The sequence below is a fragment of the Aegilops tauschii genome, chromosome 2 (genome assembly GCF_002575655.3).
Source record: "Aegilops tauschii subsp. strangulata cultivar AL8/78 chromosome 2, Aet v6.0, whole genome shotgun sequence".
NCBI classification, from domain to species: Eukaryota; Viridiplantae; Streptophyta; class Magnoliopsida; order Poales; family Poaceae; genus Aegilops; species Aegilops tauschii.
The window spans coordinates 395,524,939-395,547,675 of record NC_053036.3 but is presented as its reverse complement, the minus strand read 5'-3'; the positions used below and the strand labels follow the sequence as shown (position 1 = coordinate 395,547,675).

General features: G+C 49.9%; 1 protein-coding gene and 1 non-coding gene across 2 annotated transcripts in view; one reads left to right on the top strand and one right to left on the bottom strand.

The window, feature by feature from the left end:
- Window positions 1–15,848, bottom strand: part of LOC109785914 (uncharacterized) — a 38,935-nt gene extending 23,087 nt beyond the window's left edge. Inside the window, exon 1 of the mRNA XM_073508638.1 lies at window positions 15,806–15,848. The gene's annotated coding sequence lies outside the window, so the exon portion shown is untranslated. The remainder of the gene's footprint in view (window positions 1–15,805) is intronic.
- A 6,439-nt stretch (window positions 15,849–22,287) lies between these two features.
- TRNAA-UGC (transfer RNA alanine (anticodon UGC)) lies at window positions 22,288–22,360 on the top strand. Its single transcript has one exon. It is a non-coding gene; the product is annotated as a tRNA-Ala (tRNA).
- Window positions 22,361–22,737: the final 377 nt, after the last annotated feature.

Sequence of the window (22,737 nt, the reverse complement as noted above, 5' to 3'; positions counted from 1 at the left end):
GACAGCAACAAGTCAGTCGGAAGAAAGAAAATACCTTCAAGCATGACGAACAGCTTCTTGGCAAGATCTCCCAGATAATTTTCCAAGTCGTTCCTCTTGCGGGCGGTTTCTTCAAACTTGTCGTTCAAGGATACCTTGTCCTTCTTCAGACGAGTCACCTCCCTGTTGGCTTCATTCAAAGCAGTCTTCAGCTTGGTATTCTCCTCCTCTAGTTTGCCGACTGAAGCCAGCTTCTGGTCGGCGAGTGCAGTTTTCTCGTCAGCTGTTTTCTGCGCAGCTGCAAGGTCCAGATCCTTCTTTGCCAGAGCTTGGTTCATTTTTTCTGAAAGAAACGGCGATAAGCTCAGAGAAAAGAAACGAATGCCACTTGGATCAGAAACAAAACAGTCGAACGAATTCCTTTTACCACCAGCTTCATCCTGGGCCTTCTGCAAGTCCTTCTTGGCAAGCTCCAGGTCGAGATTCAGCTGAATCTGCTTCTGCTCCAGGTCAACGAAACGAGCTCCAAGGTCACAAAATTTCTGCAATCAAAGGACAGTCAGTCAGCAGGTGAAAGGTTAAACTCAATAAATTCTAAGACTACTGCCGAATCAAACATCCAACAGTAGTCTCGGGGACTACACCCAGTGGGTGCACTTGGCATGCCCCCACTGGTCCAATTTTCACTCGACACGGTCTGTCCAAGTTGAGTGTAAAAAAAAGAAGGTTACTCTCAGACCATAGTCGACTGCCCGCAGTCGACCACGGTCTCGGGGACTACACCCAGTGGGTGCACTCAGTGTGCCCCCACTGGTTCAGGTTCCACTCGTCATGGTCCGTCCAGGCCGAGTGAAGAAATTTCGATGCTCAGACCATAGTCGACTGCCCGCAGTCAATTATGGTCTCGGGGACTACACCCAGTGGGTGCACTCAGCGTGCCCCCACTGGTCAAAAGATTCAATCGACAACAACATTATCAGCTCAAAGTGCGAGTCTGTTCAGTGACTAATCAAAACACCCAGTGGGTGTACAGATGCAAGGCGCAGACAGATGCAAAGATTTTTTGAAAGAAAGTTTTCAGGTACCATATCCTAACAGAACAAGCCAGAAGAGTCAGTTGACGATCTGCTAACCTGGACGTTGCTCTGGAGAGCGGAGCTGGCATCATAAGCAGCTTGGCTGACTTCCCGCACCATCTTCATCTTCTCCATCATAATGCCCGCCTGGCGTATAGCCTCTTTTGCAGCACCCACCTAGTCCTCTGGGACGTGATGCGCAGCAAAAATGGATGGTGGGTCGAGGGGAGTCTGTGCGGCTGACGCTGAAGGCTGAGCACTCGGCGGCGCTATGGCGAAGGAGATAGAAGTCCGATTGGCATCGCCGGCGTCCTGAATTACCGGTTCCACCACCGGCGTCGACTGAGGCGTCTTGCCAGCGGACGTTTTCCTGTTTCTCCTCACCAAGGGCCTCTGTGGCTCGTCCTCGTCGTCGTCGGGGAGGTCAATGACGTTGAGAGGAGCTGTAAAAGATCAGTCGCCAAAAGATCATCTTTGATTGGTTATATCGCAGTTCAAACGACAAAGCAAAGACAAGATCGCAAAGATTATACCTGGCCGGGAGGTGACCGCATCTTCCATGTTCTCATCCTCGTTTTTGTAAGCAGAGGTCCCAGAGGTAGCGGCACTGCTAGTTTCAAGATTCGATTGGTCAAACCAAGGAAAAACGAACAACACAGAATTTCGGGCAAAACTGAAGACAAGTCACTTACGCTGAGGCGACAGGGATGTCGATTTTGATTCTGGGCAGCGCCTTTCGAGTTTTCTGCGATACGACCTTGGATTGTTTCGGAGCCTTTTTATCGGCGCTGGAGAAGATGTCCGAGGATGCTTTGACGACTGCCCAGTCGGAACGGTTACCTTGTCGCGGGCGCTTGCGGGATCGTGAGTGAGCTTGGATCGCCTTTCCCTGCGGGGAGGTGAGTCGACCTCCTCTTCATCACTCGGATCGTCGCTCTTCTCGTCCCCTTCACCGTCAGAATGCCACTCGCCGCTTTCGCCTCCGCTCGCCTCTCCCTCTGGGTCCTGCTCCTGCTCCCCGTTGGGCATCGAGTACATCTCAGTCAGGGCCTAGAAGACAACGAAGTCAATCGGTTGGCTATAAACAGTTGCATGATAAATCAACATAGCACTCGGCAATTCAGAGTTGGACCTTGTCTGCTTCGTAGGATTGGTCGAGTGGAGGAATTCTCCTGGCTCCCCTGGGGTTATCTTTGTTGCCAGTAATACTCCTCAGCCACCCCTCCAACGTAGCTTCGTCGACTTCTTCTGGATGGATCCGAGTGGTTTCATCAGTGCCCGAATACATCCACATCGGATGGTCACGAGCTTGAAGCGGTTGAATGCGTCGCCTGAGGAAGACCTCCAGCAGATCCATACCGGTTACCCCATCACGGACAAGTTGAACTACTCAATCGACCAGCACCTTCACTTGTGCCTTCTCCTCCGGGATCACATTCAAGGCGGAGGGCTTCCCCACTCGGGCCATGGAAAAAGGGGGAAGTCCAGTCGACTGACCTGGAGTCGGCTGATCTTTGCAGTAGAACCAGGTCGACTGCCACCCTCGGACCGACTCCGGAAGGATCATGGCTGGGAAGGAACTTTTACCCCTCATCTGAATCCCGAGACCCCCACACATCTGGATCACTTTTGTCTTCTCGTCACTCGGATTGGCCTTTTTGACCGACTGGGAGCGACATGTGAAAATGTGCTTGAAGAGGCCCCGGTGGGGTCGGCAACCCAAGAAATTTTCGCACAAAGGCACGAAAGCAGCAAGATACACGATGGTGTTTGGGGTAAAGTGGTGGAGTTGCGCCCCAAAGAAGTTCAAGAAACCTCGAAAGAAAGGGTGGGGAGGCAAGGAGAACCCGCGGTCGATGTGAGTAGCGAGGAGAACGCACTCACCCTCCTGCGGCTGCGGCTCGGTCTCGTTCCCCGGAAGTCGCGCCGATTCGTGAGGATCAGTCCCTCCTCGACCAAGTTGTCGATGTCGTCCTGACGGATCACCGAGCGAATCCAGTCGCCCTGGATCCATCCCGGCGGCAGGCCGGACCTCGAAGAAGATCCGCCTCGGCTGGACTTCTTCCCCTTCGCCTTCGCCGTCGCCTTCTTCGCACGCTCCAGTGCCACCGTCTTCTCCTTCCCCATCGCGGCGAGCAGAGCTCGAAAGGGGCGACGGCGGCGCTGGCGCAGGACCGGATGTTGCGGAGAAAACTGAGAGGAAAAGAGAAGAATGAAGACGCACTGTTCAAAAAACCCTGACCCAACGCTTTATATGGAGTCGCTTCCGAGTGACTGACCTGTAGGCCCGGGCAATCTTATCAAATCCCACAACAGTCGCGCGCGCGATACGTGGCGAAAAAGGTGGCGCAAAAATCGAGGCGTCCCTGCCTTATCCAGCCCGATTACTACGGCCTCCTCCGCCCCGCGCGCTTCCCAAAATTCGAATCCCGCGAGATCCGCGGACAGCAGAACAACTTGTTAGACGGAAGATCTTCTCTGTATCAGCACTCGAAGTTCTTTTAGCTGAAAGTTCACTCGACGAAAACCAAGAATGGACCAAGGCGACTGAAAAAGAAGTTGGCGCCACCATGATTGATTCGTCAGTCCGTACAAAACGCACCTGAAGCGCGAAAAGTGGGTCGGCAGTGTTTTCAACTCTTTCCCCACTCAAACCCTGATCCATTCGGGGGCCAATGATGAAGCTATGTACCTAGGGTAGGGTCATAGGCCTGTCCAAGATACCCTCCCCAAGGACATCACCCTAAAACCAGAAGCATTCGAAGAAGAATCATCATCCACTCGACCATGAAGCGTTCCACTCGGAAGACTTGAAGTCACTCGACCATGGAGACTATCACTCGACCGGCCGAAGATCTAAAGCCACTCCGTACTGCAACGGTCGGTCATTACGTCGTAGCTTTAATGGTCATTATGTCTCTTTATTACTAGCGTTACCAGTAACGCCCTCCTCTTGATGTACCTTAAATCCCTTGTAACGTGGGCTGGCTGGGGTCCTGGCGCACTCTATATAAGCCACCCCCTCCACATGCACAAGGGTTCGCACCCTCTGTAACACACACGCATATAATCCAGTCGACCGCCTCCAGGCATCGAGATGTAGGGTTGTTACTTCCTCCGAGAAGGGCCTGAACTCGTAAAATCCATGCGTACAACTTCTCCATAGCTAGGATCTTGCCTCTACATACCTACCCCCCATTCTACTGTCAGACTTAGAACCACGACACCTGGGGAGCCGCTCGGGGCTCACGTGGCCGCCGCGGCCCCGTCGACGTGCCGGCGAAGAGCAACGCCCGCCGCACGTCGTGCTCATCGCGGAGCCAAGTGTCCCACAATGGCGAGTCGGGGGCGTACCTCTCGTCGTAGTAGAGGTCGTCCGGGAGGAGGAGGCGGCGGCGCTGGATCTCCTGGCGGCGCGCACGGCCGCTCTGCGGGACGGGCGGGATCGGCACGCGGTCGGCCAACAGGTGCCAGTTATTGGGGAGGTGGACGTTGCTCCAGGGCAGCGGCGTCCTTGTCTCCCAATAACGGCGGCAGACGGCCGCCTCGATGTAGTGCCGGTCGCGCTCGCCGGCGGCCGTGGCGCGATGGAGAACGGGGGCGGCGCGGGGGCCCGACGCGGTGGCGATGGCGACGCGGGCTCTTCCTTCTTCACCGAGCCACGGCGGCGTCCCGAGGAGGTACCAGCCTCGCGGTCGTGCTTGCCTTTGCGGCCGTAGTTCCATAGCCCCATGGTTGCGGGCGGCCGGCCGGCGAGTTCTTGGCTAGGGTTTGGGACTGGGGTTGTCGGGTTTCGAGGAGGCCGCGGGGTGGCGTGGGGCAGTGTGGACGACGACTGGTCCATGGTTCCCATTTAAGAAGGACCGCGACCCCTCGCCTGGGCGGATGACAGGCGGGGCCGCCCGCGCGTGCGCATTTATGTGGGCGGGTGGGAGGTAGGTGGCCGCCTGCCACGCGGCCCCGACGCGGGCGAGGCACGCGTCCGTTTGGTGTCCGCCGCGACCCAAACCCGGCGCAAGTTTGCGCTCGAAATGGGTCGGCCCGGACACAAAACGGACCAGATGGGTCCGGGCCGTCGCGCGCTGGGCCGCCTCGTTTGTCCGTTTTACCCTAAATGGACGGGGCCGGACAGCATAGGGTCGCGCGGTGGAGTTGGCCTTATCTGCCTTATCTCTTCGCATGAGCTCTCGTCCATTCATCTCTTTCCACTCCCCAACCTCCGGTCCTCACGCTGGGAGAGAATTGAGCTTCCATGGCGATGCGAGACACCCATACCCACAGCTACCGTGAAGCAGGAGAACGACGGCGACCACCGTTTGCTGCATCTCCGCCGCACACCGCTGCGATGTAACAAGCAGGCCGGAAGCGGAGCAGCTCACGCACTGCTGCGACGTAGTTGCCAGAAGGGGGCCGCCTGCTTCGTTGCCGGTGCTGCAACGCAACGGGAAGAGGAAGGACGGAGGCGGGCGCACTTCCCACGCAACGCGGCCCGTCGGTGCTGCCACGGCGACGTCGCCGGAGAGCAGTCGCTGGTGCAGCGATGGGGCGTCGGTGCTACGCTGGGAGCTGCGACGACGGCGGCGGCACTGCGATGGAGCACCGCGGCATCGGGACGCCTGCGCTGCGATGGGAGGAGCGACGTCGACGTCGGAGCTGCAATGCAGCACCACCGTGTCAGGACTAGGGACGTCGGGGCTGCGATTGAAGCATCGGGGTTCTGCGTGGAGCTTCGCCTAGGGCCGCCGGTGCTGCGATAAAGTTCCGTCGAGGTAGCTCAGTGTTGCAATGGAGCTTCGCTGGGGGCACTAGTGCTGCAACGGTCTTCGCCGGGGGCCGCCGAGGTTGCAATGAAGCTTCATCGAGTGGCCGGTGTTTCAATGGAGCATCGCCGGCGGCGTCGATTGCTCCGATTTAGCGCCGTCGTGCCTATGTTCGTCGCTGCAGTGAAGCGTCGCCGGCGGCCCCGTGTGTTGCGAGATCGAAGGAGATAAGAGGGCTGCTGTGCGATGTGAGTAGAAGATCGCGTGCATGTTGACCATTCAAACTGGCTGACGGAAGGGATCCGATGGTTCAATCCGGGCTGATCAAACGGCCAGCAAGGCGGCTTAAAAATCCCTGGCATCAGCCGGTTGATTTGTAGCACTGGCCCTTTTTTTAGGGTGCCATTGGTCACTTTTACCAGATGTTTTTACATGCAAGACTGCAAAAACTACTTTTTGTGCTAATATAAAGAAGGAAGCGACCTTTTTTTAGCAACTGACATTTTCTGTTTGTAGCAGAACTATTTTCTGCCTCTTAACAAGTGTATGCTGTTTCTAAAGTCTACTACTAGTACAAACGCCAAAGATCCGAGCCTGGACATATGGTCACGAAAATCATCAACGTGTAGTAGTAGTACGGTACTTTAACCTTACCATAAGCTTCATCAAAGTGTCCCAGTGTGTCGGTGACCAATGGATCGCACAATGGATTCGAATCCAACAAAAGAAAAAGAAAGCCCGGTGGTTACTCAACCGGTGACATCTCGTCGGCGTCATCACTTTCCTGGCTTGGCCCCATTTTACTGTTGGCCATGTTCGCCGTTGACACGCGGGACCGATCTCACTGTTGCCCCACCGGTCGGTGGAGGGCAGGAGTGGTCTTGAGTACGAAGTAGTTGGGCACGCTGCTTGTCTCCCGTTGTCTGGAGAGACGTAGCGCGAAGAGAACGTCGAGTTGCGTTGGTGAAATTACGCGGGTAACCTCGGGAACCCTTCTCCATGCCGCACGTGTGATCTCGCTCATTCTCCGTGCAACCATGAGGGCTGGCTAAAGTAAACAGCCACGGTTAAAGCGTGTCTTACCTGCCGTATGAGATGTTGTATTTTTATAACTTAATAATGGATGTAAAGTATATATACTGCAACGATCTTGGATCTTGTGCCGTACTCATAGCATCTACAATGGGACCCATATACGCCCCATCGCCCGGGCAGACTGCGGCGTCCAGACGAAAAAATGTCACCCAACCAAACCTAACAAATTCGCCCAAACGCCCAGAAATACTGACACTCTTCAGACCCAGCTCATATCTGGGGTTCATATCAGACGTTCGGGCGCGCGCGGACACACCCGCCACTTCAGATCCTACAAGCTGGACCCCATCCCAAATCCTTTTAAAATTGACTTTTAAAAGGTTCTCTTTGACCGAAACCCTCTCGTCCCTATCCTCCATTTCCCGCCTCCACCCAGCCGCCCACCTCCTCCCTTGCTTGCCGTCCTCATCCGCCGTCACGGATGTCGTCGCCAACAACTCAGTCCATCGTCATGGCCACGGATGATGCCTCGGCGAAATCGGTTGGGCTCCTGGGCCTGATGGCTCCTTGCAAGTCAGAGAATCTTGCCCGGAAGAAGCACCGCCGGAGGCAGCGCGAGCATGAGGCGGCGGCGAAGGGAGCTGCGGAGGTGGCTGGTCTTGAGATGCCCTTCGTGTTCGCTGCTGAGGACATGGACTATGCCCCGACAGTCACCAATCTGGAGGTCGTGGCCGCGGGGACAAACAACTTGTCGGCGGAGACCAACTCCGTTCCGCCCTCCCAGTGGAAGGGCATCCCAAATTTGAGCTTCTCGCAAGCCGTCCCTGACGCGTCCATGATAGCGGACTTGCCGCAGCTCCAAATGCATCATGCAACGTTGGACAATGCCGGCTCTGAACATGCCCACAACCTGTTCAACGGAACGCCCGACCAGGACTCGATACAATCTTTGCCCATTTCGTACTTGCAATTGTTAATTCTTTTGTTCCACATACCATTAGATCAAACTTGTAGGGCGATGGTTAAATTGCGATGCATATTGTAGAAACAAATATTGCATGACATGATAAATGATGGTCAAGAGTTTTTGCCATTCACCATGGAGGATACCAATTCCTCGGTGTTTGAATTTGGGCAAACATCACACACTAAAACAAAGAAGGAAGTTGGTGCGAAAGTAGTGAAGCCCAGAGGTCCGGCATTCATACAATTTGAAGATGCTAGCTGTGTAACCCGAGCATGGATCCAATATGTGAAACCGAGTAAAACGCAAGAAATAATGGGGGAAAATCACAAACTTTACCATAAGCAAGAACACTATGTGGAGCCACACCCAATCGTTACAAACCGTGTTCCATGCTCTCTCCAACATAGATGGTCACTCATACAAGAAGTCGTGAGCAAATCTGCTGGTTATCTTAAGCAAGGTGTTGGCCAGAACCAAAGCGGCATCAGAGTTCAAACCCATGTAACTTTCGCGGCGGCATTGTACCATCAAGTGGAGAAGAAGACATTCACCTTTTCACATTGTTGGCTGAAATTGAATGAGAAATCCAAGTGGCAAGTCGTGCTCAAGTATATTGGAAACGCCACGAAGAAGATGAAGAAAAACGATGGGTCAAGCTTCGCTTAATCAATTGGAGTGGACGAGGAAGGAGAAGAGAATGGTAGCACAGACTTGCAACCAACCATGCCGAAGAGAAATCGGCAACTGATGGGGAACAAGTGGGGGAAGGAGAGGGTGGCGCATGAGGGGTAGCAAGCAAAATGTCCGCCACTTGGACGAACATTTTTTATGCAAAGGGGGAAGAAGGAGAAAAGGTACAAGATGTGTTTGGGAACGCAGTATTTCAAAAATTTTACCTACGATCACGCAAGATCTATCTATTTGATGCATAACAACGAGCGGGAGAGTGTGTCCACGTACCCTCGTAGACCGAGAGCGAAAGGGTTAAGTAACACGGTTGATGTAGTCGAACGTCTTCGCGATCCAACCGATCAAGTACCGAACGCACGGCACCTCCGCGATCTGCACACGTTCAGCTCGGTGACGTCCCTCGTACTCCTGATCCAGCTGAGGCCGAGGGAGAGTTTCGTCAGCACGACGGCGTGGAGACGGTGTTGATGAAGTTACCAACGCAGGGCTTCGCCTAAGCACTACAACGATATGACCGAGGTGGAAATCTATGGAGGGGGCACCGCACACGGCTAAGATCAACTTTGATGATTTCTAGGGTGCCCCCCCTCCTCACGTATATAAAGGAGGGAGGGGGAGGCCGGCCGGCCCTGATAGGCGTGCCAAGGGGGGAGGAATCCTCCTCCTAGTAGGAGTAGGATTCCTCCTTTCCTAGTCCAACTAGGAGGAGAAGGAAGGAGAGGGAAAGAGGGGTTGCGACCCCCTCCCCTAGTCCAATTCGGACTCCCTTGGGGGGCGCCACCTCCTGGCTGCTGCCCTCTCTCTCCCCTAAAGCCCACTAAGTGCCCATAACTTCTCGGGGGGGGGGGGGGGGGGGGTTCCGGTAACCCTCCGGCACTCCGGTTTTATCCGAAACCTTCCGGAACACTTCCGGTGTCCGAATAACATGGTCCAATATATCAATCTTTATGTCTCAACCATTCCGAGACTCCTCGTCATGTCCATGATCACATCCGGGACTCCGAACTACCTTCGGTACATCAAAATACATAAATTCATAATACCGATCGTCATCGAATGTTAAGCGTGCGGACCCTACGGGTTCAAGAACTATGTAGACATGACCGAGACTCATCTCCGGTCAATAACCAATAGCGGAACTTGGATGTTCATATTGGCTCCCACATATTCTACGAAGATCTTTATCGATCAAACCGCATAACAACATATGTTGTTCCCTTTGTCATCGGTATGTTACTTGCCCGAGATTCGATCGTCGGTATCTCAATACCTAGTTCAATCTCATCACCGGCAAGTCTCTTTACTCATTTTGTAATGCATCATCCCGCAACTAACTCATTAGTCAAATTGCTTGCAAGGCTTATAGTGATGTGCATTACCGAGAGGGCCCAGAGATACCTCTCGGACAATCGGAGTGACAAATCCTAATCTCGATCTATGCCAACTCAACAAACACCATCGGAGACACCTGTAGAGCATCTTTATAATCACCCAGTTACGTTGTGACATTTGATAGCACACTAAGTGTTCCTCCAGCATTCGGGAGTTGCATAATCTCATAGTCATAGGAACATGTATAGGTCATGAAGAAAGCAATAGCAACAAACTAAACGATCATCGTGTTAAGCTAACGGATGGGTCTTGTCAATCACATCATTCACTAATGATGTGATCCCGTTAATCAAATGACAATTCATGTCTATGGCTAGGAAACTTAACCATCTTTGATTAACGAGCTAGTCAAGTAGAGGCATAATAGTGACACTCTGTTTGTCTATGTATTCACACATGTACTAAGTTTCCGGTTAATACAATTCTAGCATGAATAATAAACATTTATCATGATATAAGGAAATATAGATAACAACTTTATTATTGCCTCTAGGGCATATTTCCTTCAAGGTGTTCATCATTGTGCAAAGGGAGAAGATGGAGTACGACCGGGAGAGGTTGATGTTGGAAAAGAACAAAGTTGAATTGAAGAGGCAAGATAAAGTTGCAATATGGGAGCTTGAACAAACGATGACAATGCATAGTCTTGAGCTCGAGAAAGAGAAGTTGGAGCTTACGATAGATGCGGAGGAGTCGAGGATCATGTTGCAGGACATCAACCTCTTGGATGATGAAGGGAAGAAGTGGTTGCTCCGCATGAAGAAGATGATCAATGACCACGAGGACCGAAGTCATTTATTCATTCGTGTATCGTTTATCTATGTATGAACTATTGAATTTTATTTTAGCATGTACTAAATTTATTGGGGCTACACTATCTTTGTATTGTTGAATATATGATGAATTTATGTTGTATGATCAGCGTGCGTAGATTTGCATGGATTTGGGTATTAAGATTTAGAGAGTGTAGTTGTGGAGAGGGTCAAATGAGGATTTGTCTAGCGTTGTCCATGGACGCGTTCAGACGTCCTGGGGCGTCCGCTGCTACTTGCGGTTGTAGATGCTTGGAGTATACTAGTAAGAGTTGGGATCAAACTGACAAGCACATGTAAGACGTCATATTTTCTGCATTATACCCTGCAAAAGGAAAATTCTTCATTATACCACGAATACATGTATTCTACTCTTACTTGAAGTAGTACTAACCATCGGTGTTTCTAAAAGAAAAACTATTGGTGTCGTGTTGAGTTTTATAATGTTGTTGCTTTCCAGACAATTAGACTTAAAAATTATACTATGCAAAAGAGGATTGATAAGTTTAACTTGCAATCAAGCTAATCAAGCTACTACTAAAACAAAGAACTCTACATTTCTCTTACCATCTTAGCTTCTAACTAACAACTTTAATATACTTTGAAACGCATTAGACACAATCGTGTTCTTCACGAAGAGCGCAACAGCATCATAGGCATGTACAATGCATAGCCTCAAGGTGATGCCTCACATGTCATGTAGGATCGGATATGACGTAAAGTAGGTTCGGATAAGGAAGCGGGATCCTCTTCAGAAGGCGGGTGCTTGAAAAAAAAAGTGTGGTCCAATGACAAAAGCTGAAAAGGTTGGAGTGAAAAGTAGAGATGCATGTGTAATAGAGTCTTTATTTTCTATTTCTTAATGAGGCCCACTAATGGTAGCTTGCATTGAAGAAAAAAATAAATATAAATGACTCAAATTACTTTTTGTTATGGGGCATATGTATCCATATGCCACCATTGTACATGCCCTTATCCTACCGATCGGTTCTCTGCAGTGGTCCAGCGGTGACCCTAGCAATTAAAATCAGGTCCCGAAAGTGACGGTGGGTTTGGTAGCTCGTGCCCTGCTCTCGCATGGGTCGGTCCTCCGGGAAGGAACGAATCACCGAATGAACCTGAGATAAGGGCAACTGCTATAACGCGGTTCATCAAAACGTGTGTAAATGTTTGGATCAGTATGCCCGAACAATTGTTGCCATTCAACAGTGGACATCAAATGTTGGCGGACTAGTTCAAACCATAGAATCCTTTAGGGCATCTTCAACGCCAATCCTCAAACCTTCCGCAACCATCTGGACCGTACTAGCCGGACCGCGAAAGACATCCAACGCGGTCCTGTATCAGTCCGCGGCATGGTGCGGACGCGTTTTCTCCCGTAAACCGGAGACAAACGTTGGGTGGTTTGCGGGAGTCCGGACCTATCCCACGTTCGCTTCTGACCGCCCTGGCCCATCAATAAACACTCTCCCTCCCGCGCGTTTTCGGTCAGTGCCGTTCTAGAGCGTCAGCGCCCGCATTCATACCCGGCCAGAGTGGACGCGGCCGCTCACCGGCTCCGGCATTGAAGCGGCACACCGCTTCCCGGTGCAGGCGACTGTCGCGTGTTCAAACGACATGACGGCCGGCCGTCCGTCCGTCTGCCGCCTGCATTGATGGCACACGGTTTTCGAGGCGTCTCCTCCGGCACCACCCGTCCCGTTCCTCTGACACCCACCATTGCTATAAAAGCTGGTGCCCCGGCTATAGCCGCGGTCATCCACCTCTGTTCCCTTTCCGCACCACTCCCACCATGGATCCCTTCCCCGCCAAAGCTCTCTGGGACGGGATGACGTCGGACCAGAAGAAGGAGATGGCCGGCATTGCTACCGGCTGGCAGGCTAGCAGACAGCCAGAGGACGACGACGTCCCAATGAGGATGCTGCCGACGACGAACCTGCGCCACCCTCCTCCTCCGCGCCACCATCCTCCTCCTCTGTGGCACCCTCGCCGGTGCATAGCACCATGACCATCGGCGAGGCCCGTGCCCATTACATGGACATGATACATGAGGACCAGTTTCGGGAGGCGCAAACCGACGCCGCCTACAACCACCACCACCTTCAGGAGCATCTGCGGGCGAAGGAGCAGATCGCCGCCGGCAGAGCAGTCGTGCCGGACATGGACATGGTGGAGCAGGAGGGGCTGCTCGAGTCCTACCTCCCCGCACGCGAGATCCGCCTCGCCCGCTGGCGGTACTGACAGCAGGTGGCGGAGGTGGCGGCCGCCGGCAAGGAGTGCGACGCCGACGCCGACGAGCAGTGTTCGGCGAGACTGACGAGGAGGAGGAGGACAACGCCGAGGTCGCGCCCCGCCACCACAACGAAGAAGCCGTCACGTCCGCGGGCACCGTCGACAGCGAGGAATAGTAGTGCACGGTAGGTCGCCGCAACTCTGGTCCCAAGAAGGCCACCGCTCCTTCCCTCCCATCGACGCCAAGCTTGGTGGGCTGAGCATCTTCGCCCGATTAGTCGCTTGGCGGCGATGTGGAGGCGGTCACTTCCCGGGCCTCCGGAGGCGGAGGTTACGGAGGCAGAGCCGGAGAGCGCCAAGGCGGAGCTGGAATTCGGTTCTCTTGGTTCATGGCCAGACACGGGGAACGGGCGCCAGCGACCATTTAGACCTAGCCGGACGAGCTCCGCTTAGTTGATGTAAATATAATGAAATCCATCGTGTATAGATGAAATCTGTCAAGTTTAAACGAAATCCATCGTGTTTATATGAAATCTGGTTGTGTTTGACCGAATTTCGTCCGGTTAGTTTGAGTTGTTATCAAAATATATGCGGCTAGCGTTGTATATCATCCTCCCGCATCTGTGTCCGCGAACTGATCCACTGTCTGTAGACGGATGCGGGAGAAAATTTACAGATTGCCGTTGGAGATGCCTTAAACCGGAAACAAATCTGAAGGAGTTTTAGAGAAGTCCAGACAGTCTACTCGGCCACTGTTAGTTGGACCACATGTCCCCACAATTCATGTGGTTTTTTCTCTAGGTGTACCTGACCCACGCCTGCAGCCTCACTTCTGTTATCGAGATTGATGACTACGGTTGAATGACCATCTAACGTTGTCCGCGGACACTTCCTCAAACATTTGGTGTGTACATTTTGGGTGCACCACGTTGGAGTTGCCCTAAGCTAACCATAACAAACATGTCTACGCACTATATGTATGTTTCTTCCTTCGCACATACAGCTTCTTGTCACAGGTCAATAGCCAAAATTACTGGCTAGTTTGATAACGGAGATGCACATATATAATCGGTCAAATCGGTATACCTCACTATCAAGAAAAGAGCTGCTCCACTAAGGGACGAAAGGGCGCCAAAAATAAAAAGTTTGGTTCTAAGAAGATTCACCGTGTATCTTATGCAGTTAGGTAAGTGATCACATCGACCATTCAAACGGATATAGTTTGCTTGCCAAAATGGAGCATCGAGAAAGGATGAAACTTCCCCTCGAATGAACTGAACTACCACCAGACCCATATCATCGTCAAGTTTCAGAACAATCCTATTGTGACTTAAGATAATTTCGTAGGTACATCGATCCGACGCTCTCCAATGCAATTTATGCTACAAAAGTTCAAACGGCTATCATAATTGTTTGCATTCACCAGTATTTACTACTACTCCGTCCGAAAATAAGTGTCGTGGTTTTAATTCAAATTTAGGGAGTATTAGTTGCGGCCGAGTAGAATTTGTGTCGGTCGATTTGCATCCGAGGAGAGTGAAACGGGGGGATATTGTTCTGATGCCACTTGGATTAGACAGAGCCCGATCCCGAGAAGGGGATGCCGCAGCCAGCCACCGTGTAGCCGATGAGGGCGATCCCCACTTGAGGCGGGATGACGTAGGTTGCCGCGTCGTCGCCGACAGGGGGAGAGACGGGGTTTGCTGGTTCAAGTTGAAGGGGGGAGCGAGATTTCTCTGTTTGATGCCGCTCCACTTAGATGGTGCCTGGGCTCGAGACAAGGACGCCACAGCTTATCGATGTGTCGTCGGTGAGGGCGAGTCAGACATCGCTGGAGGCAGGGACGACACTCTAGGACTTAAACCCTGATGGATTAGTTCTACCACAAAAAACCTAATCATTCGAGCTCAGTTCGTGGTGCTAGTAGTAGCTAGTTGACATTTGACGGTGGACCAAATCGACCGATCACACGCTAAAGCACCGTGTTACACTTACACGCTTATCTACATTCGCCTTGACGCATCACAGTTAACTAAACCATTTGATTTACCACGTGACACTTGTGGTAAGCAATCCAAACTATTAAAAAAATCATTTGATTTGATTTGATTATTAATTAAGAGGTAGCGCGCGCGATTGACTAGTTGGTAGACGTACGCACGCACATACGTAGGCTAAAGTGCGTGAGGGTACCAAACGAAGGCTCCTCTCTTCTTACGCTGCTTAATTAGTTTGTTGTGTTGGTACATCTGGTCAACTACGTACGCATGTACTTAAATGTAGAGCGACGTGGCACTGGAAGCCAGTACAACACTGCTCGGAGTGCATCGTTTGGTCTAACTACGTACGCATCTACTTAAACGTAGCCACCAGAAGGCACGACATTTGCGCTCCGCTTGTTTATTTCATGTACGTACAACAGTACGCTGCATTCATGCACTGCACATGCACCTCGGTCGCTGCTAGTATTTTTATCCCAATCTCTACATGGTTCGGTCCTGTAATTATTTTATGATGAAATTACTTGAATGTCAAAAGGTGAATCGTGCGTTGGATACTTGGCCCGGTCTGGTAACCTTGGCACAGGTGCGAGGCCGCAGGCAAACGAAACGCCATCCCATACTGCTACAAAGTGCAGCGATAGCTTAAGCAAAGTATTTGTAGCTAGATGTAGCCTAGGGTTTTTTCCCGGCAAGAATAATATAAAAGGTAGGCAATATGTTTGCACGCAGGGTGTTGATTGCGTATGATTCGCCGCCATGGTAGCCTTGCGAGTTGCGATGGATCAACAACATTCCAATCCAAGACGTACATGCGTATAAAACTTGTGTTGGTTGTGTGCCAGTGCCATGAGCCCATGACTCATGCCAACCGAAGTTTTTTTTTTTTTTTTTTTTTTGCGAAATCATGCCAACCAAAGTTACCACCACCCGTGCGAAATCATGCCAGCCAAAGTTACCACCAGCCGCAACGGCGGGCGCCATCGTACCACAGCGGCACGAGACGATACGAGCCTGCGACGAGGACAGGCGGGGCGCAGGACGGGTCGGAAGGATGAATGAACCCGGCCGGATTCCGCGCGCACGCGTCGCGTCGACCACACAGCCGACCGCGTCACCCTTGTCGCCGGAGGCCCCAAGCCGACAGCTACGGGTAACTAACCCCGTTACCTCAGCAGCAGGAGCCCAACGAAAAACCGCCACTAATAATACGGCCTCCACCATCTCGTTGGAATCGTGACGCACGCACAGGGCGAGGGATCCTCTCCATCTCCATGGATTATCATATCATCGTCGTCGGAATCGCCGTGAGACGACTTCTTCCTTGGGCCTATCGTCTATCAATCTACACACGATACGGAATCTTAGCTGACGGCTATCCCATGGGTCCAGCAGCGCTCCCAACTTGCTGTAAAGAAGAAGAAAGGCGAATTGAAGAGCCTGCCTTGCCTTCCTTGTCATCGGTCATTACCGGCCTTGCGTGCGGTGCGGCCCGAACCGTCTTGCGTCCACGCTTGCGTGCGCCCCGAAAGCTTGGCTTAGCTTATCCGCAGCACGGCATCTCGCTCGCGCTTATCTTAATTAATTATGGTCAGCCTCACGTTTCCGGCGGCGCACGAGTCGTATTCTCACTGGACGATGCGAAGCTGTCATGCATGGCCCAGAGTTCGTAGTAGTATATGCGTGGCTGATGGTCAGACGCAACGCAACAGATAAGAATACTCATCATCTCGTTGATTCTTGAGGTCCCAGTGCACGCGTGCCGTGGCAGTTCATATTGTTCCACGGTCTGAGAAGAGAACAAGACGCCGCCGTGGCCCCGATTGCCTGCCTATGTAGGAGCGGAGCAGATTCCCTGTGGTCCATGGCCGATAAACCGAACGCAGCCGATAAGAAAGTGTGCGGCTCTTGCCCAAGGCAGCATGCTGGATGTTGGGCTAATGATTCTGGGGCGGGGAGTGGAGGGGTGGTGGGAGACACAAGCAGTGCAGCCGCAGCCGAGCCAAGCCAAAGGAGAGGAACAATGATCGTGATCCTAGGGGCTGCGAATGGACCAAATCATGGGTGCGGCCTCACCGGTCACGAGTCAGCACCCATGATGAAGAAATGCAAAGCGGCACCACTTCCATGTGGAGATTGCTAGGCCGCACACCGCGCACCTCCGGCGTACAGTGCTGCCGCACAAGGCGATGTGTAGGGCTGTTCCATCCAGATGCGTCAACGTCACAACTCACAAAGAGAAGAGGAGAAAGTTCTGGCCCGGCCCACCACACCCACATGTTAGTACCACTCTAGTTGCTGTGGGATACTATTACGCCGAAACTGTATTTTAGGATGAGCCTTTACCTAGCTACAGATTGTCCGTCATGCTTTTTAATTAGCCTTGATTAATGATGACACGCATCCGTGGTGCCGTGTCGACTGTGTGTCGCGGTGGTGGGGATGCCGGCGTCGACGTTGCCTGCAATGGTGGCGCATTATGACGCGGTCGCGGCGGCGACCGGGAGAGGAGGGACCGTGCATCATGCCTCCGGCAGGGTGCAGCGGTCACGGCCAGTGGTGGAACCCGCCGGGACCGGGAGATACGCGCCGTGTCTCTCTCTGTCTTGCTATCAACGGGTTTGTCACGAGGGGCCGACGTCGATTTCCTTCTGTTGATGTCGTTTGCTTCAGCGGTTGGTCCGGTCCAGGAGGCGCTAAACCATTGTGGCCAGGTAAGGTATGGATCCTTTTGCTTCCTCCAGTGAAGAACGAACAAATGTCTGTGTAGTTGTGAGATTATACTTGTCCTCTAAGAACTGCGAGCTGTGAGTACGGTGAGTCCTCTTTGCCGATTGCCCGTTCATAGCTGGTGTTTGGGTTTTTTGCCTCACAAAATTTCAGTTTCCATTTGATGCCAGGCCGAATGTCAGCGCTCTTTCTTTGTTTGATTGACTGGTGGCGGTTGTCTCTGGAAAAAGAATTCCTAACCGGAGGAAGCAGGCCTTCTTGCTCGTTGATGATGGCTATTTGGTGGGGCATTTTGGAAGGAACGAAATGACCGCATCTTCAATCATAAAGTTTCTTCCTTTCTGAATATTTGTGATCGAATTGTACTTGAGTTGCACACTTGGGACTGCCGGCCTCAAGAGTGTTCAATGGCTGGGCGATCATGGTTGAGAGAGTTTTGTTTCTAGCAATGTAATTTCTTCTCTTCTTTTCATTTTCTCACCTTGCGCGGTAACCCTGTAAATAGCACTTTTTGTCTTATCTTGAGGCGCTCCCCTTCTTAATGAATGAAAGCAGCGACCTGCCTGCATTTCGTCAAGAAAAAAAATGCAAAAAGTTAAGCCCTATGTTTACGGGGAGAATGTAGATAAGTATTCAACTTCACATCCGTGACGCATGATGAATAACATGCGCATTAGCAGAATTGATCAGTGCGCTGAACTTATTTATCTTCCTTGCCTTTCTTGCGCGCCGCAACATAATTGCCGACGATCATAGAAATGGAGGCATACTCTAGGGATATCCATTGTTTCAACCAATTGGAACAAAGTGCTCCCAAGAAAATACAGAGGCGGCCACGTCGCTCACCGCGGGGAGGGGGTGGGGGGGACCCTAGCCCCCGCCCCTTCCCTCTCCTCCAGAGCCCCTGGACCTGGCCGTTGCCGGATGAGGCCAACGGGCGAAGCCGGCCTTGGCATACAACAGCGGCAGGGTAGTTTGCGGCGGATACGCCGATGGCCTTCTCGTTAGAGCGATGTGGAGGTCGTGCGTGCCTGACCAGGGCGTCCACACAATGCAATTTTTTGTAGCAATCGTTTTGTTGTGTATGTGCTCCAGTGTCTACTCATTCCCCCTCGCGATCCTAGTAAACTCTTTCCCCCCATTTATACATGCCGGATCTAGAACGTGACCGATGCATGGCAAATTCATTAGGAACAATATGTTATAGTTTACTATGTGTGTAACTGATTTTCTTATACATGTTTGCCATGTTATCTTCAAAACATGGCAAATTTCAGAAGATGTTAGTACTTGGCCATGGCAAAATTAAGAGAGATGTCCTAAATAATGTGGCCTTTTTTAGAAGTGACACCGCAACTTTCTTGAAAAACAATATGGCAACAATCATATTTTTTGTGTCCTCAAAATAAGAGCGCTCAATGCATGTGGTCCTCGCTGGGCCGACCCATTCTAGCGACCGCTCGACATGAGGCTGCGCTACGCCTCGCTATAATCGAGACGGGGCACTTCTATATGGCGCGGTGCGCGCTAGGGATCGTGCGGATGTGCACCTTCCCTTCCATTGGTGCGCCAGTTTGGGCCGGCCCATTTGCGGGGCTGGATGCCACCTGTTTTTTCCGTTTTTACTTTTCGGTTTTTATTATTTTCAAAATAATTCAGGATAACAAAAGGTCTTAAATTTATTAAAAATCTAAATTTTGAATTATCAAAATCAGTTATTCAATTAAAAAATGTTCGCAATTCAAAAAGAATGAATTTTTGAATATTAATGAATTTTTTATTTCGATGAAATTTTTTTATGAGCATTTCTTAGTAATAATGAACATTTTTGGTATTTGATGAACAAATCTTGAATTCCATGAACATTTTTTGAACTTATGTACAAAATTTGTATTGAAGAACAGTGTTTTTTAAAAACCATTTGTAAATTTTGAATATGATGAACATTTTTTTAAATTGATGAACGAATTTTGAATTTGATGAACATTTATTTAATTCGACAAACACTATTTCAATTTTGATGAACAATTTTTTAAATCCGATGAACAAAAATATAAATTTGATGAACATTTTTTACATCGATGAACATTTTTTAAATTAGATGAACAAAAAAAATGTTCGCGAATTTGAAAAGAAAGTTCACAAAAAAATGAAAAAGTAAAGAAAAAATTAGAAAGGAAAAGGAAAAAAAGAGGAAACAAAGGGAAAAAAAATCCGGAAAATGGGCCAGGTCACTCGTGGGCGACCTGCACGCCGTATAGAATTCGCCAAGCAAGACCGCAGCAACTATTTATCGCCTAAAGCGATCGAAGTGGCAGTGCTCGCTGAAGCTTTTCCCCTGCTCGCGCTGTATTGGGCCGGCCCGATCACACGCGTGCAGTCGTAAAAAGAAACTGGGAATTGAAGGAGGGAGGATCGCGCGCTGAGCTAGCCACCCCACCGAAGTCCGTTTCGTGGAAATAACTAGGGACGCGCCTTACTTAAAACTACACGAGTGGTTTTCTTTGGGATTCCTTTCCTTTTTTTGTTTTATTTGGTTTCTTTTCTTCTCTGGTTTTTATTCTCTTTCCCTGGTTTTTCATTTGTCTCTTCGTTTTTTTTTATTTTCTTTTTCCTTTGGTTTATTATGTTTCTTTTTCGGTTTTCATTTTTCCTTTAATTTCTTTTGTTTTTCATTCTACATTCTTATATACGTGATCAACATATTTTCAAACAATTGTTCAACATTTTTATATACATGATCAACATTTTTGCAAATACTTGTTCACCATTTCAAATACTTATTCAATATTTTCAAATACTTTTTCAACAATTTTCATATACTCCTTCAACATTTTTTATTAAGTATTCACCATTTTTGAAATAGTTGTTGAACATTTTCAATACTTACTCAACATTTTCAAATACTTGTTCAATATTTTTTAAATTCTCGCTCAACATTTTTTTAATACTTATTCAACATTTTCCAAATATTTTTTCAATATTTTTCAATACTTTTTCAACATTTTCATATACTTTTTCAACATTTTTCCATAATTATTCAACATTTTTCAAACACTTGTTCAACTTTTTTCAAATGTGTTATTGAAGAGTGTTTTGTATATATATATATATTTTTTTTAAAGTATAAAGAAAAGTACAACAAGTAAAGAAAAAAACGAAAACAGAAAACAGAAAACAGAAGAAAAAAACATTGTGCACTGGGCCGGCCCATCTGTTCGCGCAAGTAGTAGGCGCTTCAGGGAGCGACAACCTTCACTCTGAAATCACTAGTGAAATCACTAGTTAAGGAGTACTTATTGCAAAGATCACTCCCACCTTCCCACTTTGCGACAAGTGGCGCACTGCATATGTGCCACTTGTCGTAACCTGGAAGTTTTTTCTTTTTTCGTAGATTCATTTATTCAAAATGTTGTATCTCCTTAACCGTGCGTTCAAATCTCGAACCGTTTTCATTATTGGATTTCTCGCGTCGAGATCTTCAAAACTAGATCCCATATTGATAGGTTTTAACGAACTTTTTTTCAGAAAAAAAACCGAACGAAAAAACTGGATGAAAAACCCGAACCGGAAAGATGGGGTTTTCCCTTTCCGAAAGTGGCACGCCCATGCCCCTCGCAAAACCACAACCGTGCCTCTCGGGGAAGCAAAACCGTGCATCTCCCAAAAGAAGAAAAAAACAACGCATTTTTTTCCGTTTCCAAGGAGGCACGGCCGTGCCTCTCGCGAAAGCCCAACTATGCCTCTCGCGGAAGCAAAACCGTGCCTCTCGCGAAAGAAAAAAAAAACAGAAAACACGTTTTTTTTGTTTCCGAGAGGCACGGACGTGCCTCTCCTGAAAGCACAACCGTGCCTCTCGCGAAAGCAAAACCGTGCCTCTCGCGAAAGAAAAAAAATTAGAAAACACGTTTTTTCCCTTTTCGAGACGCACGGCTGTGACTCTTGCGAAAGCACAACCGTGCCTCTCGCAGAAGAATAAAAAAAGAAAACGCGTTTCTTTCCCTTTTCGAGAGGCACGACAGTGACTCTCGCGAAGGCACAACCGTGCCTCTCGCGGAAGAAAAAAAACATAAAACTCATTCCCCCCCTCCGAGAGGTACGACCGTGACTCTGATGAAAGCACAACCGTGCCTCTCGCGGAAGCAAAACCGTGACTCTCGCGAAAGGGGAAAAAAGAAAACGCGTTTTTTCGCGCAAAAAAAATCTGAATTTTTTTGTCCAAAAGTTCAGGAAAACCGGTGAAAAACCAAAACGTCGAAAAAACAAAAAAAAACCGTTTAAAAAGCCGAAAACGCGTGCGAAAAAATAAATAAGAAAAATCCGAAGGGAGCGTCCAGAACCCGACACGTGATGGGCGGCTAAGAGCGCGTCAAGTGACGCTGATTGTTGCGAGGCTCCCGAAAAAGCGCTCGTTAATTAGTTGCTCTTCCTTCTCTCGCGTAGTGCGAGATATAGAATCGCCCAAGCGAGACATAGTCGCGCCATAGACTGAGATCATCTGAGTGGGCTGTTTTTCCAGGAAAAAATTCAGCGTGCACTATCCAGATTCGCTCATCGCCATAGCCAACTCTATCATATAAATCTAATAAATATTGGTAAAGTATACACAACAGCGGGGATGTAGCTCAAATGGTAGAGCGCCCGCTTTGCATGCGAGAGGCACGGGGTTCGATCCCCCGCATCTCCAATTTTTTTCCAATATAGAAAATGTAGCGGACTCACGGCATACAGTATGTTTGCTCAATCCCGCATCTCCAATTTTTTTCCAATATAGAAAATGTAGCGGACTCACGGCATACAGTATGTTTGCTGAATCCCACCCTTTCGTTTTTCTGTTGAGACATGAATCCCGCACTTTCCTTTTTCTAGACAAACTCGGAAGCTTTTATTAAATCGTCACACCATTTACACGGAGGAAAGAAAGTCCATCCGGCTGGCCTAGCCAGACATGTTAGCCAGTCCGAAGCGATAAAGTATGCTTCGCGAGTTTGTGAGCCTCGACATTCGAGCTCCTAAATTCATGACTAATATTACCAGGCTGGAAAGTAGACATATGATCTAATA